This window comes from Sipha flava, unplaced genomic scaffold (assembly GCF_003268045.1).
Source record: "Sipha flava isolate LNK unplaced genomic scaffold, YSA_version1 108_pilon_pilon, whole genome shotgun sequence".
Classification (NCBI taxonomy): Eukaryota; Metazoa; Arthropoda; class Insecta; order Hemiptera; family Aphididae; genus Sipha; species Sipha flava.
Genome location: NW_020271725.1, coordinates 1103188 through 1116717, shown reverse-complemented (window position 1 = coordinate 1116717; position 13530 = coordinate 1103188). Strand labels below are relative to the sequence as shown.

The 13530-nt window shown below is 30.6% G+C and overlaps 1 protein-coding gene across 4 annotated transcripts in view; it reads right to left on the bottom strand.

The window, feature by feature from the left end:
- Positions 1 to 11243, bottom strand: part of LOC112686749 (acyl-CoA Delta(11) desaturase-like) — a 41825-nt gene extending 30582 nt beyond the window's left edge. Inside the window, exon 1 of one of the 4 annotated variants that reach the window (XM_025559176.1) lies at positions 11151 to 11243. The gene's annotated coding sequence lies outside the window, so the exon portion shown is untranslated. The other 3 variants (XM_025559184.1, XM_025559190.1, XM_025559168.1) reach the window with 3 other exon arrangements.
- Positions 11244 to 13530: the final 2287 nt, after the last annotated feature.

Here is a 13530-nt window from a genome sequence, read left to right as displayed (position 1 = left end):
TTTAATAATTCTTAATAATGTTTTGATGAAATTTTAAACATGTTTAGAAAAAAGTATTTTAAATACTTGTATATAATCGATTACTAAAAAAACATTAATTTTATTTAAGAATATAATCGATCCAGGTCAAATAATTGGTATTTAAATTATAACAAAAAAAACTGAAAAGCTTCCAAATTGATAAACAATTGTTTATTAAATACTTTCACTCTTGGATGTTTACAAAAACCACACAAACAGATCGTGAATTTCATGTGTTAACTATTGATTTTCATTATTGAAACGGCCGATTTTGTAAGATTACGTCAAGTAATATTAGTAAACCTTTGCCACCCCCTGCACAACTAATTTTTAACAATGTAAATATACCTTGGAACTCGTCAGTGAAGTACCTTGGCTTGATATTGGATAAACGGCTAACTTGGCAGCCCTATATCTCTTCCAAACTTCAACAGGCATATCAGCGCCTTTCTATGTTATACCCTATCCTCAATAAAAAATCTTCAATACAGAAAAAATGCTCTCTTCTTATATACAAGCAAATCTTACGTCCAATACTCACTTACGCGTGTCCGGTCTGAGGGAAATGCGCGACCACCCACATCAGAAAAATTCAAATTTTTCAAAATAAAGTGCTACGCATTATTGCAAACGCACCTTGGTTTATAAGGAACGTAAACCTACATAAAGATCTTCAGGTCCAGGAAATCGTAGACCACATAAAAACGTCTTCAAAAAACTTCCATACCTCTCTGCTCAACTCTTCTGGCTCACTTCACTATAACCTCCACATACATCCGCCTCAACGTAGATTAAAACGTGGACGTCCGCATGACCTTCTGGTTTAACACCATACACAATACATTGCCAATATATAAGTTAACTTGTATATATTATTCTATATATTTTATATTATGTTATCTTATACTTTATTCTTAATTATTATTGTATCAGTCACTGTTACTAATTATAGTCAGCTACGTAACAACTACCAATGTTATTATTATGTTATTATATTCAATATTGTACATATATAGTATATATTAGTTAGTAATTATATCTTATTAATTATTTTATTCTTATTATTCTAATTAATTATCATGTTAAAATTGTTAAAAATTGTATCATTGTAATCATCAATAGATGTAGATAGCCAAGGCTAGGAACATCTTATTTAAAAATATATATATATAAAAAAAAAAAGTAAACCTTTGAAAATCATGTAAAGTTAAATAGAAATTAATGAACAGATGTTCAAAGTCATTTGGATATCAGTCAAAAATCCGTAATTCAACACTAGATTTACGTGTACACATATTAAACACAGCCTTACACCAACAATTTTTAGAATTCCATACGAATGCATCCGAAACGTATTACGAACGTCTTTTCATTCGATTATAATATCAATAGAATTTTTTACGGCAGAGATCATGCAACATATCAATACGTTTCGGGAAAATGTATAGGGTGTTTGCAGTGTGACTCATTACGTACGAGTAAAGCATTCGTAACAATACGTCCCGTTGCGACACGAAAAAAAAAAACTTTTCACGCGAAACCGAATAAAACGTCATGGGCGTATGTGGTTGTTACGTTTTTGATTTTAAGTGCACCGTTTCGCAACGGAACTGATAAATAATGTTTCGCGGTTTCTGAACGAGAAAATATTATAATATTATAACAGTACGCAATAAATAACAATGTAACGCACACACGTACAAGTCAAATAAATACACGATTTACACATTTACGGACTCGGACAGACAAAAAAAAAAAAAAATATTTATATACATACACATACTCACACACACACACACACACGCACGCACACATACGTGCATGTACATAGGCCCGTGGCGACGTTCTTACTCTTGGCGTAGACGTTAATGTTTTCAAATGCACAAATACAATTGGTTTCGCGCGTTGTCTTCTGGAAAACCACGGCCGAAATTTCGCAAGCGTGTGGCGCAGTGTTTCTCAACGTATGTATACGTGACCCAATTTTAGAACACCAAAAAATTAAAAAGGTCACATAACACCAACTAGACAGTCAGTACTAGTATCTGTATTAGTTATTTAGAATACAAGATAATAAAATGTTTTTCGTTACTAATTTGTTCGACTTAAAAGTATATAAATTTAGTCTTTTGGTTATTTTTTTATAGTTAGAAATATACTTTATCGATCAACATAGTTTACGGAAACGATTAAATTGCATAAGTTTTTGATGAGAATTTTGATATTAATTATCTCAATAATGTGAATTTCACTAGATACCTATTACTCAAGTTATGTTATGATAATTGTTAAAATTAAGGGTACAGGATAATAGGGAGCATACCCCCAACTGTCAATATTGAATATTATTTTTATAAAGATAACGTCGAAAATTGGCTATACATTTTGAGTCGCCTTTGCATAAAAGTTGTGAACCACTGAACCAGCTAAACATTACGGGTTTAATAATTATAATAATAATATGAGAAATGGGAAGAATGAAGCAGTTAGAGTAGCACTGGAATGGAGACCACAAGGAAAAAGACCTGGAGGAAGACCTAGAAAAAAATGAATTTATATGGTGGAAGAAGATAAAGTTGAGGATTGGAAAGAGGCACTTCAAGACAGAGATAAGTGGTGAAGTGCAATAACGGCGACAAAAATTCTTAGAGATTAAACACGCCAGAAGAAAAATAATACGATATTATGAAAATGTTCGTGCAGTTCTGATGCAGTGTCTGAACATGGTTTAGTTTACGAATTATTAATATCATAATCCACGAACACGGTACGCGAATTGCCTTGCGTATTACCTGGAATGTAGTCTGAGCCTTTTCGAGTTTATACATTGCCGTACTTCTTATGATGTGTGGACGGATAATCTTCTGGGCGTATAGATTTATACCAACACTCGAGTGTTGATAAAGCAGAGGCGCACGCGTATCGATGAGGAATGATTATTATTGTGTAATCGAGCGGGCTGATTACCATCTACACAATAATAGTATCATGGATTGTGCGGTAAACAGATGCATAAGATCAATAATATGACATGTTAACGTAAGCTTATAAAGTCGATACGGAAAAAAATATGTTTCGTTTGAAAAACAAAAAAAATTTTCCATCGATTAGCGCAACCGGTTAACATAAAATAGTGATATTGCTATTAATTTTTTATAAAACTATAATGTATCTCATCTCGTAAAATTTTCATTTTTCATTGTAATTTATCATCTGATTCAAAACGATGTAGTAGACATGCCCTCGCGTTCATCGATTGGTTTCCATTTCAAGCGCAATTGAATTTAAGAACTAACAAATACATATTGTCAATTTTATCTTCAATGATCAGTTTTATTGAGCAAAAATCAATCTAATGGCTGTTTGAAATGTTTAAGTCGATCGGTGAAAAAACTAGCCAAATAATGCTATTATCTCTTTGTCTACATTTTCCCAACGGTCACATACTCATTAGGTAAAAATGAAATGCGATAAAGGTGCGAACAATAACAACTCAAATGGTCAATCGAATTGTTTGTAACTCGAATGTATTACTCATCATATAATCACTTTTCAGATTCGAATTACCGTGACCCGACTTTCATAATAAATGACTGAACTATTTTACATGCCAACTCCGCGATTGATTCTTTCAAATTTTATTTTTTCTGTGCGTCAACGTGTGTGTTATCATAATGGCTTCGATTCTCGATAAACATAAAACAATGTTTAGGGTGTTTACTCTTTATATTTTCATATACATTTTAATCGCTTTTTCGCTTCTCCTCTCGCACGCTCTGATTTCCCATTTATTCGTATTAGCATCGTTTGTTAAAAACAAAATCAAACTGTACGACGTAATAAAATAATTGTTTCTTTTGTTGTGTCAAATATATAATGTAGGTATACAATCATATTTACATATTATACAGCACACGTTTTTAAAGTTTTACATGTACATTTTCGCCGTACTAAAAATGTAACATTTAGATTCATTTTAGTACTTTTTATCGTCATATTCTATTTAAATACCATGCGTACACGTATTCGGTGAAATACAGTCTAAGAGGTCGAAGTATCTAGGAGGAAAATATAAATTTGATAACAACTCGTATTGAAATCTAATGGAGTCGTGAAACATTTGATCGTTCGGTCAGAACGCAGTGGCGAGGTGAACGACGTTTACCTAATGCAATTGCTTAGCCCTAGAAATTTTCTGGGATGGTGGTTGGGTACCCCTTGGCTCTTTGAAATCGTACCTTTATTTAGGTCCTTACTCTCTGCGGACTGCAGTGGTGGCTAGCTATAGAGTACTATAATTATATAGTGCCACGGCTGTAGTTAGTTTGTCTAAACTAGAGTAATTGGCATTTCTTGTTAGATTTGTGACTTATAATAGAACTATTCAAGAGCGTTTAGTTGCATTAGAAGTAACTAGAGATGCTTTAGGCATATATTTATTTAATTTATTTTCTGATATATGTGCAAAATACCAATTAGAATGGAAAAAAGAACTCATCGCTCAAGCATATGATGATGCAAGTACAATGCAAAGGGAATACCAAGGTTTAAGATCTCATATTAAATCACAGAATTCCCAGGCTTTATATATTTGGTGTTTTGCGCTTATATTAAATCTAGTTGTTGGTAATGTTTGTGAATCTAACGTATATATTAAAATTTTTATTTCTAATATCCAAGCTTTGACTAATTTCATGTCGGCTAGGAAACGAACAGCAGACTTTGTTGAAGCTCAGCTATTTTTGTACCCAAATATGAGAATATAAAAAATGAAAAATTTTACCACCACTCATTGGGCCTCACACGATCATGCAGTTTATATAGTTTATCTAAAATACTTAAATACTGTTTTAGAAACTTTAGAAAATCTCACTAAGTCACCTGATACTAGCACAGAATGCCAAGCAAAAGATCTTTATCCAAAAATTGCTTCATTAAAATTTATTGCTATAATGATACTTATGAAAAAAGTATTTGATATTACCACCCCACTCTCAAATTACCTACAATCATCAACCTTGGACTTTATAGAAGCATTACATTTAGTTGATAGCGCACAAGATCGATTGAAAAAATTAAGAACTGAAGATATGTTTAACAACATAATGAATGAAGCTAAATCATTTTCTATGTTGCATAAGTTAGAAGAAACTAGTTTAAAAGAAGAACGATAAAGGAGAAAAACAAAATTGCATAGTGAAAATTGCAGAGATAAAGCCCCCCACTAATGTTATTAAAAAATTTAAGATAAATGTATATATCTATACTCTGGATAAAATAATTGGTACATTAGACCAGCGGTCACCAACCGATGGTCCGCTAGAAAATTTAAATGGTCCGCAGAAAAATTTGAACGTTAGGTACTTACAGAATCTTTTTGTCGTTAACAATGTTATTATGTGGATAGTAGATCCATTGCAGCAAACAATGAAAATAACAAGTTAGATATGACCAAAAAAAAAATACCTCATCTATTTATTTAACAGTATTTATGTAAAAAGGTATTTTAAGCTAAACGTGGTCCGTAGAATTTAGAGTATGTATTTAGCGGTCCGTGAGGTCCATAAGGTTGGCGACCACTGCATTAGACAGTCATTTTAAATCCAGTCGAGGTATATTAACAGATCTCAATTTACTATCATATGCTTGTATTAAATATGCCGCATAAGACTCATTTTTTCCTCCAAATACATTTTTAGAACTTCATAAATGGCTTCCTGAGATAAATGTAAGCAATTTACAATCTGAATATTTGGCTTTTGCAGCAAATTTTGAATCTTTGGAAGTTGGTGTTACCAATCCGGAAGTATCTAAAATCTTTGCTCAACAGTCAAACAATATTAATGAGAATGATGAGATTGATAGTGAAAGTGAAGATATAGAAGTTTCTCATACAAATGATAAACGATTTGGTTTTGCTCCTCGAATGGTCCAAATGATGAGTAATTATAGTTTAATGGCTTCGTTTCCTAATTTATATTTAGCTTTCAAAGTCATGTGTACCATTCCTACATCTTCTGCTTCTGCGGAACGAGTATTTTCTAAGGTAAGATAGAACTAAATTATATATATTAAATTATTTTTTGTATCTTTTAAAATTAATGTTAACTGATTGTTAACATTATAATAAATGTTATTTTAATCATTGGTTTTATACGAATCATAATTATACATATTACACTTTAGTACACAATATTATAGTATTATACCATTATTATTATATTGGTATTTACTAGTTATAAATCACTATATCTAAATAACTCTTAATCATTATTATATATTTGTTATAATACATGTATATTATTACTCAGGTACCTAATTGTTTTAAAAATTAATATTTATCCTCTTAAAATACTTCATTTTTTTTTATTTAATCAGGTAAATATAATAAAGAATAGATTAAGAACAAACATCGGTCAAAACAGATTGGAATCATTAATGATTTTATCTTACAAAAAAAGATATTTCATTTAATTTAGAAAAAGCATCAGATAGAATAGGTAAATCTTCTCAACTTCTAGAAAGAGCTTTTTTATTTAAATAAATAAACAAATCAATTTATATTTATGTGATACTGTAAATAAATAATGATATTACTATAAACCTATTTTATTTTTTATGTATTAAATTTTAATTATAATTAATTCATTATAAAATCTAATTTCTAATGGTACATTTACATATAAGCAAGGCTTCTTATAACAAAAATTCAAAATTAGTGTACAGAAAATTATATATAGTTTGATGTGGGGGTGTAAGGGAGGGGTTAGTAGGTGGGTCATTGTATAAATAATTTGCTTAGGGTTTGAAAGATGTTCACCACGCCATTGAAAGAACGTTAATTTCCCTATAGGATCTTATCACTTAGCAGTGGTAGTTCAAAAGTCTTGTTTTCAAACATTAACAAGTCAGAGTCAGTGATGGTCTGCGACTGATCGCGGTCGTGCGAAATTGAAATTTCAGCAATTGAACGTCGTTGCTCGCGGACGATTCGGACAATGATTTTCTGTCGAACCTTTGTTGTACGTAATATTTCGGGTACACCACGAACAATACTAAACCATACACAAAACGTCTCGTCACGGTTTGACGGGAACGCTCGATTAGGTCTTTTACCGGAAACGGTAAATGTTTTCTAATGTTAATGATGATCATGATAAAACATTTGTGTAACGAATACTATATAGTTCACGTGTTATTATTATTATTATTTTGTTATTACAAAACGTATTGTGCGTCGCACGGAGTGTTTCGACTATATATTGTAGAGAAAAATCATTTACGTATGATTGGTGTGTTATTGACGAGTGTAGGAACTCTCAGTAGTTTTCAAATCGATCGTATTTTCAAACAGTATATCATAATAATAATTATGTTGTTAATGATTTAGTTCTTATTCGATGTAGACGATCCGTTTGTTTTGCATTTACAAAGTGTGCGGAGATTAGTATTGTTAACTATCAATTATTGTGAATTATATCTGTATACAGCACTATAACGTGTTGCTTGCGAATTGTTCATTTTCGTTTATTATTCGTTTAATCATGAAGCATTGGGCTAGATTAAGTGGATAATGTCAGAGAAAAAAACTGCGTGAATAATTAAAATAACACGGTAAAGAAATATATGAACATCAAATGGTTTCGCTAAATAAAAAATCATATTTCCATATTAATTTGTTATATCTAAACACGTTTGTATAATTATTAGATAATTTTTTTTCTTTTCTTACGTATTTAAGTCAATTATATTGATATATTCCAAATATGTATATATTTTATAATGTAATATTAATATTGTAAACAATGTAAGCCAATAACCTTAGTTGTTGAGGCTTTAAATAAAAATAAAAATAAAAATAAATTATTAGATAAGTATCCATACACTATAAGAAAATGTTAGTTTTGTTATTGGAATAATAATTTAACATAATAATATAATTGTTTGTAGTCTAGAGTATACGTTCCCATTACAAATAAATAGGTTTTACAGTTTAATATTTTATTTAAAAATAAAAAAATATGTAATTAAAATGCAAATCTCTTTTTAAAAAGTTTTCTATGAGCTATTAAATTAGAAGTTAAAATAAAAACTATCTTGAAATCGTTATATCAATTGATTTGATTTATATAATATATTATATCTATTAAAATATTCTAAATGGTATTTATTATTTAAAATTTAGAGTAGTAACATAAAAGCTGCACATAGTAATTAAGTTTTTGTCAACGAAAATATTTTTAAGTATATTGTTCGCACAATAGCAATACTTACAGGATGAAATCAATACATCCACATCGAATAGTATAATTTATATACACGTAAACGATGAAAATAATAAATATTTAAAAGATGCAGAACGTTTCTTTTTATAATTTTTTTTTTTTACGAATAGAAACGTCTTTTAAATATAAAAGCTATTAGATTATTTGATTTTAACATATAATTTTTATTAAAAATAGCACCAGAATAATATTGACGATTTGAAATAAGCAAAAAACGTTTATTGTTGCATTATGATTTTGTGAATAATATTGAGCGTAGCTATTGCGGCAGCACTCACTATTCACCGCAATCGTATATATTATCATTGTGATACGATCGAGCACACGTTTTGATTCGTTTCACGTTTACGTTCTAAACTATTAAGTATATTATAGTCTTATAGTGTTATTCTATACTATTTATCTAGCTATTTAGTACAGCTGAAAATTGAACCATTTGGTCGGTCGAAGAAAAAAGAAGTAGAAATTGAAAGAAAAAAATAAAATAAAATAAAATAAACAAACTTTTACCTGGCTATCGTACTTGGAAAGAACGAAAGTTGAAGATGAATAGTTTTAGGATGTTGAGATGAAAAAAAAAAAACACTTTACGTGAACTGGACGAAGTACTTTATTATTATACACCTATCAAACATATCGCGTTTGTCACTAGTACGAGCAGAAACCTTTCTTCTTGTGACTCAATGGCCGTGCGTCAACGGTACAGGCATATACGTGAGAGCGGCGTGTAAATACGTCTATGACCGTATGAAAAATGTCGAAACGGAGGGAGATTTCAGGGTCGAATTTTTGGTACTGTACGAAAGAAAGGGAAATGCACAATTACCTATTTCTACACGATGTCTTCGCTTGTTTCGTACGCTTTTATCGCGGTAGTCGTTGCGGCGACAACAACGCACGTAGTATAATCATTATAATATTAATTAGATTAATAATAATAATAATAATAATAAGAATAATAATTACAATTATTATTATAATGGTAGTTGCAGTAAGAATAATAATTTTATTATTTTGAAACGATTGGTTAGCGCGCCCGCGGTTATAATGACATTCGCACGCATAGTTCTACCTGTATAACGTAAGACAGAGATTCATGTACGCGATTCGAAAAGGTTTATTTGTTGAACTGATCCAATGGTAAAGTGAGCAATTTTAAAAATGGATCAAAGATTTTAGTTAACCTGTACACGCTGCAAAAGGTTTTTAATGAAACATACGGAAAAAAGTTGCTCACTTGGATACACGATACCATACTGATAACATATATCATAATAAATATAAAGCATAGTTAAAAAATGTATACATTTAACGTAAAATTACATTAAATCAAAATTAAAAGCAGCGATCGCTCTTTCAAATCACTTTAATTTTGCCACTGGTGGTGACGTGACCAATGTTAAATTCTATTTTTCTGTGGAAGAATCGGCTAATTTGCAAACTTTAAAAATCGCTTAACAAATTTCAGCAAATTTCTTTTATTGCTGCAAAATATCGGTGCAGGTTTCATGAGTCTTTAGCATAAGAAAGTAATAGCACCGCCAATTTTTTCGAACGTCCCAGGAAGGGCGTGTACATCACTGATAGTAGATCGTATGGATGGGGGGGGGGGAAGAGGACAAAAACCGAGCCGTGCAAAACCGGCCGAAATAGCGTCGCATCTTGTCACTACCACTGAAGTCGATATCTATATTATTATTCATAAACGTATTACAATAAATCAATATATGCATCCGATGACGATAAGATATTTAGCGAAGCGCCCGCACGTGCTCGTCCTATTAGAGTGGCGGGTCCATACTTGTTCAGTTAAGGTTTTAGATCCAAAGTGATGCGTGCAAGTATGGCAATACGAATGCGTATATTTTTTATCAGATCGTAAATCTGCACAGAAATTGTATGCGGCAACATTTTGAACGGGCCGCAGTTCTAGTGTCCTAAGCACGATGTATTCGGTACAGACGCGTATAGAATATTATTTCGAAACGAAGCGCAAACTGATAAGGAACTTGGAAATAGTAACGCAAGAGTCTCGTCCTGCAGCGAACATTTACTATTCCATTCATTTATGTGATAAAATAAATTATTTCGTAATGTATGGTCCAAAAATATATTATTCAGCCTCCGGTTATTTTATCTTGGTTTTCGAAATATTTGACCCGATCAAATGCTCAATATACTACCGCTCCGTGCATAATACAAAACATACAAAATAATTTTCAAAGGTGGACGTATTATCGTGCGTTCAAGACATGCGATTTAATGCGAGCATACCCAGTTATCTCATTGATTATGTATTTGAACTAAAAGTAAGAGATATTCAATATACCTTTATAAAGTCGACCCCCGGAAAGGTTTTTCGAATGTGATGGTGCAACGTTGATTTCGATTGTTGTGCGCAGGACTTTCGTCCAGAACCAATATCTTACCAGTTGTTTCTCTTCGGCAATTTCACATGCCGATCGTTGTAAAATCCCGTAGCGTTTGAGAATAACAATGTTCGCTCACAAAACAAACACTCGCGAGTCCGCGATCAGCGGTGTATGTTTTCAAAACGAATCTCCCGCCACCGAAAAAGCAACCGATTCGTTGTCGATCACGAGCCCGCCGAAATGCGTCCAAGTACGTGCGTACCGCGGCTGCAACTGCAAAACCTACGCCGCGGTTACGTGACGATTTCTCGTGCACGGTTACCTACCCGTTATCGATGATAGTTTCAGTTATCGTGAAGCCTAAACCAAAAACACCAGTGGCGAACCAGCGGTGATTCGTGTGTCGTCAAGGATATAATAGTGAAATCGCGTACTTATAAAATATGATTTATTTCAATGTTCAAATACTTACGGGTACGTGCAATAGATATAGTGCAATGGATTCACCGATCTGTCTGAGCGCTAACTAACGGTTAAATTATACGAGCCAAAATGCACCAACGGAATGATCACGAGGAGTAAAAGTATTTGATGCTAGGCGAAAAACATTATAATTGTCAGTTCATATACTTCTTATTGTCACGCCCTCCTTAAACGCACGAAGTACACGTGATCCAATGATAGGTACAAACACACACACACACAGACACACAGACACACACACAAACACATTATAAAAGTATATTTACGTAAATACATAATAATGGGTGCATAAAAATGTTATTGGTATATTGTCGCGTTTATACGAATTTCAGTAAAAATTCAAATACGTTATTAATGGGACACTAACCTAGGCTACCATTAACATAGTTGTACGACTTACCATTGGGGAAAATGGAATAATCGACCCGGTGATGTATTACACGTATTATAGTGCGTTTATTGATGATTCCTTTTCAGCATATTTTCCGACGTAGATCATTTTTGACCAGGTGTTAAATGAATACATATGTACACAAAAGTTGGATTTAGTGTTATGATATATTTTTAGTCAAATAAGCGGATGAAATATTTTATTACCACCGTTGCGGTTCTGTTATTTATTGCAGAGAAGAAAAAGTAAAAACGATAGCGTTAAATATGAGATTTATTAAAAGATTACCTATCCATAAATTATATATTTCTGCTGAAATGAAAACTTATTTCAATTTCTACAAAGCGATTTATTTGGGTGTTTAATTTAAATTTATTATGAATGATATTTTTTTTTCAATTGTATTTATCTAATTATTAATTAATGAACTGTAATATTGGTTTTAGGTCAGTAGGTTTAATTGTAAAAGGTCTACTAATAGTATTTTTAACATTAAGCACATATCTTTAACTATTTAGTATCTTTGATAAACAACTATCTTGTCATTACTCAAATATTGTTTAATTCAATTTAAAATTAGAACTCAAATTTTATTCAATAGGTAAAAAATATTTAAAATCATTCTCATTTCAGCATATTATAGTACTGTTTATATTACAAAGAAGACTCAGAAGTAGAATTTATGGATTGAAACAGAATTTTTCTCTGTAGATAAAATATTACTAATTTTCAAGCACTATAAAGTCAAAAATTGTATGTAAGAAAGAAATTTATTAACCTTTTTTTATGTTTTTTTATAATTCAAATGTTGCAAAAATGAGAATTTTTTCGTTTTTTTGGTTCCAAAAACAGACCAGCTTACTGATTTTTTAGCATATAATTAACTTTTTTACAACATAATTATTAATTCAAACCATTTATGTAAAGAGTTTCTTTATATATTTTTTGATGAATTTTTCTCGAAAATTATTGCGTCGGGGCATTTTTAATAATTTTTGATTTATAGAGAAAAAAATATAATTTGAAACAATACTTTCCATATTGGAAATTATCTTTTTTATATATAGAAGAAAATTATTTATTAAAAGTTATAAGTTTGTAATGAGGTATCCTAACCGTGAACATAGATAATTATATGGGCATTTTATTAAACGGACTTTTCAAGTCTCTTATCTTTTATGCTTAAATTATACATCTTATAAGGTTGTAGGAATGGAATGTGTTTGTGTATTAAAAGACGGTAATTTTCAATGCGTAAATTTTTTATATTTCTAAAAAAAATATCCTGTAGCAATATCAACTTTTGTTTTTCAAACAGGAACACTAATTTATTTCGTTTTTATTCACTTAATTATTGTAGAATTCCTGTATGTAACATAGTCAACATTTTAACCAATGCTTCAATTATCATTCAAATTAAAAGGTGTGCACGAAAATGTAATATAATTAGTATAATATATCAATATTTGTCTTTTGATATTTCGTAATAAGCATTTAAATTAAATCTACGTTATCTTAAAGCAGTATAGCAAATATTAATTGAATAAAATAACAAATTACATCACATTATTATAAATTAATAATAATTAAGTTATTTGAACCAAAGAAATTAGCCCAAATCGTCCATTAATACGTTTGAACTCCAAAAGTAGTGATATTATATCACCCTGTATATTAGACGTAATTTAGAGAAGACCTTTTGTTATAGGTCACCTATAGACTTATAGATCAGTATGTCCTATTATATATTACTTCACATTTGTTGTAAAATTTTTATATACGAATATAAAATAAATAATATTATTTAAAAATTGAAATATTTGTCATTATATTTTTGCTACAATACAATTACGTGGATATATATATATATATATATACAAGAAAACTATTAAAAAATACCTGTCTACAATTTTGTTGGATATTAATTCATCAAAATTACTGTCATTTTGAATACATTACATTAAAAACAACGTAATAA